Source organism: Mytilus californianus, unplaced genomic scaffold, assembly GCF_021869535.1.
Source record: "Mytilus californianus isolate M0D057914Y unplaced genomic scaffold, xbMytCali1.0.p SCAF_5, whole genome shotgun sequence".
Taxonomy (NCBI): Eukaryota; Metazoa; Mollusca; class Bivalvia; order Mytilida; family Mytilidae; genus Mytilus; species Mytilus californianus.
Genome location: NW_026262701.1, coordinates 75,664,952 through 75,670,717, shown reverse-complemented (window position 1 = coordinate 75,670,717; position 5,766 = coordinate 75,664,952). Strand labels below are relative to the sequence as shown.

The following is a 5,766-nucleotide window of genomic DNA, read 5'->3' as shown; positions in this document are numbered from 1 at the left end:
TATAACCACCCAGGTAGCACAAAACATTTTCAAAACATTTTTATAAGGTTGTATAAATGTCGTCTCAAAACGTTGTCGAAAAAATATTTTCGTGATGTTATGTAGATATTTTTTCTTGTATTTTAAAAACATTTATCTAAAACATTTTTTGAAAATGTTTTTACAATGATGTAAGAGTATTCATGAAAATGTTTTCAATGACATTTTTTAAGATATTTTGTTTGAATGTTTTATAAATGTTCAGAAGATATGTACGTTCTACCTCTGAAAAACATTTTAAAAGCATATGAGTAAAACATTCTTAACAATATTGCTGCGATGTTTATAAAACATTTTTTAAAAATGTTTCATGAAATGTTTTAATAACATGCCTTTAAGATATTTTAACAACATTTCTTCATAGTATTTGATGAAAACATTTTAAAAACGTTACGCATTTAATATTGAGAAAATGAATTTATAAAACATTTTGTTACTAATATTTTAACAACATTTTAAAATAATATTATGAATACATTTACCCAAAAACATTTAAAAACCGTTACGCATTTAATATTGAGAAAATGAATTTATAAAACATTTTGTTGCTTATATTTTAACAACATTTTAAAAAAATATTATGAATACATTTACCTAAAAACATTTAATAGAAAATGTTTAAACAATATTTTGCAAACATTAATTTATGTTATGGAAGAAAAACTTTATTTCATCAAATGACAGTGATTGAAGCGGTACTTCCCATATATAGCCTTTTACAGTGCACGTATTGCTATTTTTTCGGATTTTCTGTTCCAGTACCGACAACAAAAGTTTACACATTTAAAATCAAACTGTTCCCGATGACCAACGAACATGATCCGAAGCAATTTTGGAAACCAGTAACCGGAAGTTTTATTTACCATGCTGTAAACAAAGACAAAGGAAACGTACAAAATAAAGAATAACCTTATCATGCGTTAAAACTGGTAAGATATGACACTAGTTCACATTTATAAAACATTGTTATGCTTCTGGAAATATCTTGGTTAATTTGATTAATATATTCCAAGAATTAATACGAGTGTAAGCAAGCACAATGGTCAATGCAAAAAGGGGGGTGATGATTTAGTCTACCTAGATGTTATGATGTTTATGTCCAGTGAACATTACGAATTATAGAAAAGGGGTTAAACTTAAGGGTTATTTATATGATTTTAAAATTCATAAATGTAATCACTTGTAACCAGTGAGCATGTCTGAAAAGTTCTGTGTTACAAGTCAGCCCTTTGACGCTTTGTTGGCTTTAACAGACTGAGATATTTAAGCAGTACTTCCTTAGCTCAATCGCTGGCTTCGTATCTACTAGTCAAGGGAATCTCAAACACGCAATGGTTAGCTATAAACACACAGTATATAACGCATGCCAGTCGACTGGCATATATTTCCGCCCCAAAATATCTATGATACGCGTCCCTGTGCTATAATATATTGTTTATGTAACTTGTACATTTGTGTTTAGCCCTACAGCCCAGCCCAAGGCCAGATAATTATTTATGTGCCGGTCCCAAGACAGAAGTTTGATTTAGTAGTTGTCGGTTCATTTCTGACATATTTGTTTTATAAATTATGCCAGTAGTTTCATTGTTTGAATTGTCTTTAATTATACGCCCGTTTACGGGACGTATTATGGTATACCGTTGTCCGTATGTCTTTCGTCAACATGTCGGACATTAACTCATAAATGCTTTAACCAATTTGAATAAAACTTTTTAAATTTTAGATTTTACGTTTCGGAGTTCTAGAGTTTTATTCATTAAAAATAGCGTGGATTTTCTAGTTTTCGGACAATAACTCAAAAACGCTTTCAGCAGTTCTCTTTAAACTTTGGTGAATAGTTTATATCTATTGACTTAAGCTCCCTTTCAATTTTCATGAATTTCTGATTTGACATTGAGAAATGATTGAACTTTTTTCCTCGACAAATGCGACGGGCGTATCATGCGCTCATGGCGCAGCTTTTATTTTTGAATGTTGTGGCCTTTGTAGCTGACTAATACAATGTGACTTTTTCTTACCTGTATTTTATTTATTTTGTTTATTTTAACTTTTGTAGGATCAATTAGCATGATAAGACGTACCAAAATTTAGGATAGATTTTCAGAAATGCAGATTAAAATTGAGAATGGAAATGGGGATTATATAGAAGAATATAAGCTTATAAATGATTCAAACCATCCTGGAGGAGCAAATTTTATGAAGGTATTTATTCTTTAAAATCCTCAATCTATAGTACATGTATTTGCGCTAAAATATACAATAACCATTACGAAACTTGTTTTTTTTTGTAAAACCAAGAAAATGTTACAGGCCCTACACGGCTGGCTACTCTAAGTTGAGAAAATTGTAGTGTACAGTATACATGTCTTATTTTATAAACTGGTGAAATCTACCGTTACACTTTTGTAATAATAATACACCCCAAACTCTACAGATGTATAAAGTAGCTACAATTGTTGCTTCTGAATCCATTAACACTGATTAGATGAAACTTTTCAATATATTTTTGTGAAAACACTGGATTAAATTGAAGAAAAATAGTTTATTGTGTAATTCAATGAAATAAGCTGAATTTCCACTCGTTTAATCACTAAACAGAAGGACTAATTTGTTTACACTTTATTTTACAGAAGCCAGCAGATGTCAAAAGAAATAAAAAGAATGGAACAAAAGAAACTTTGAAAAAGAACAGTGATACGAAAATATTGAATAAATGTTTTGCATTTATAATTGTAATTCTATCTTGTATAGTGTTGACTAAGGCAGCAAAGAAAACAGTCAAAAAACTTCAGAAAAAAAATGTCCGATGCTACATGTGATCAAACATGAGATCAAGAAATACTTCTCAAAAAAATGCACAAAGATTAAAATCAGAAAAAAACCATGACAAATTATTATGTGTTCAAGGTATTACAATAAATAGGGTTATGTCAATGATACATAAATCCGACAAAAGTAAACAAAATATATGTAGATTCAACTACAATCAACAAACAATTGTAAAAGGAGATGTGGGGTAAAGATCAGTATGACAGCAGTTGTTTTTCAGATGCAGATCCAGGATTATGAAAAGAGGGGCCACAGGCTCTAAACTAGACAAAGTTTGAGTGAAATAGTAGGAATTAGATTAACCATAATTGTAGCTCCATAAGGGGACCCAGGACCCCCCCCCTCCCCACCCCCGGATCAAACATGATTCAAATGTTTTTTTAATATTTTATAAAACATTTGAATGATGATGTAAGAAAACATTTTTCTAATGATATTCATATAACATTTAAATAATGTTTTGAGAATATGAACATTATTAAAACATTTTGTAAAATGTTTTTTGAACATTTTCACAACATTTTATCCTGCAAAAACATTTTTTTTTATGTTTTAAAAATGTTTCAAGGATATTTTATAAACATGCATATTTAAAACATTTACAAAACATTTTACAAACATTGTCAACAAAATTCAGAAACGTTTTAATGATGTTTTAAAAATATCCTGGACATGTTATGGAAAATGTTTTGAAAATATTTTTAGCGCCATACATTTTAACGTGATTTTGATATTTTCTACGATATTTTCACAACATTTTTCAAAATGTTTTTAAAACATAAACACAATGTTTTTGTGTTAACTGGGCATCATTGTTTACGTTGCTTCGATCCCCATTTTTAACTGTTTCTTCGAATTCCTAGCTCGATGCATTTAATACATTATTTTTAATAGTAATTCACATGGATTTACATGATTTCAGCTTCTGTTTTGTCAAATGTTCAAACGGAAATTGTACAGTGTACTGCAAGGGATATTAATGAAGTGTTGTATAAGTATGTACATTTATACCATCTCTTCAATTTAAACAGACTTATCCATAACGATTATGAATGATATTTGTGACGTCCGAAAAATATACTCGATTTGGACATGAATGAAATATTGCCACTGGACGTTATGCTACAAACAAATCAATCAACTTACATAATATATTAACAAAGGAGGGATAGGACCTTTATCGGGACTCCGGGATCGGGTGTGTTTAAGCTAATGATTTAGGGATTGACCGTTTCGAGATCCGGGAATTCTTTTTTCGAATTTCGGGATTTAAATTTATTTAAATTCGGGACCTCGGGATTTCGTGTATTTGAGCCCTGGATTTCGGGACCAGGACCCTTCCTACCCAACCTCTCTTAGCAGTATACTATATTCCAAGAAGAGAACTACTCATACTTTTCATTATTAAGTACAGTGTACAAAAATCGGTCATGTGAGTGTTGAATGATGCTGTTAAATATAAACCATCACGAACTACTGACATAAAAATATTACTGATTTACTATGTGACTATAAGATTTACACAATAAAGTACAAATATGGTCAGTTTTGGTTGATGTGGACAAATAATTTTGTTATGCAAGTCAGTCTGAGGTATGAAAACTACTGATATTTGTTTACAACTCAATATTTTGAATAAAAAGAGGACAGGCTGGCACTCTTAATTGATGCGAACAAAAATTTTAGTCATTTTGTGCCAATATTGATATCATTTGTATTATACAATCCACCCTTACGTGAAAATATAACTCATTTACTGATGCGGCTATAAAGATTTACATAATAAAGTGCAAATATGGTCAGTTTTGGTTGATGCGGACAAATAATTTTGTAATACGAGTCAGTTTGAGGTATGAACACTACTGAAATATGTTTACAATTCAATATTTTGAATAAAAGGAGGACATACTGGCACTCTAAATTGATGAGAACAAAATTTTTTAGTCATTATAATCCAATATTGCTATTATTTGTGTATTCAATCAATCCTTACATGAAAATATAACTCATTTACTATGCGGCTATAAAGATTTTCATAATAAAGTGCAAATATGGTCAGTTTTGGTTGATACGGACAAATAATTTTGTTATATGAGTCAGTTTGAGGTATGAAAACTACTGAAATTTGTTTACGATTCAATATTTTGAATAAAAAGAGGACATGCTAGCACTCTTAATTGATGCAAACAAATTTTTTTAGTCATAACGTTCCAATATTGCTATCATTTGTTTTATACAATCCATCCTTACATGAAAATATAACTCATTTACAATGCGGCTATAAAGATTTACATAATAAAGTGCAAATATGGTCAGTTTTGGTTGATGTGGACAAATAATTTTGTTATGCAAGTCAGTCTGAGGTATGAAAACTACTGATATTTGTTTACAACTCAATATTTTGAATAAAAAGAGGACATGCTGGCACTCTCAATTGATGCGAACATTTATTTTAGTCATTATGTGCCAATATTGCTATCATTTGTGTATTCAATCCATCCTTACATGAAAATATAGCTCATTTACTATGCGGCTATAAAGATTTACATAATAAAGTGCAAATATGGTCAGTTTTGGTTGATGCGGAAAAATAATTTTGTTATTCGAGTCAGTCTGATGTATGAAAACTACTGAAATTTGTTTACGATTCAATATTTTGAATAAAAAGAGGACAGGCTGGCACTCTTAATTGATGCGAACAAAAATTTTAGTCATTTTGTGCCAATATTGATATCATTTGTATTATACAATCCACCCTTACGTGAAAATATAACTCATTTACTTATGCGGCTATAAAGATTTACATAATAAAGTGCAAATATGGTCAGTTTTGGTTGATGCGGACAAATAATTTTGTAATACAAGTCAGTTTGAGGTATGAACACTACTGAAATATGT

At 30.1% G+C, this 5,766-nt stretch overlaps 1 long non-coding RNA gene across 1 annotated transcript; it reads left to right on the top strand.

The window, feature by feature from the left end:
* The first annotated feature begins 816 nt into the window (after window positions 1–816).
* On the top strand, window positions 817–2,769 carry LOC127702108 (uncharacterized). Its single transcript, XR_007982287.1, has 3 exons — window positions 817–968; window positions 2,096–2,241; window positions 2,670–2,769. It is a non-coding gene; the product is annotated as an uncharacterized LOC127702108 (long non-coding RNA).
* The last annotated feature ends 2,997 nt before the right edge of the window (window positions 2,770–5,766 follow it).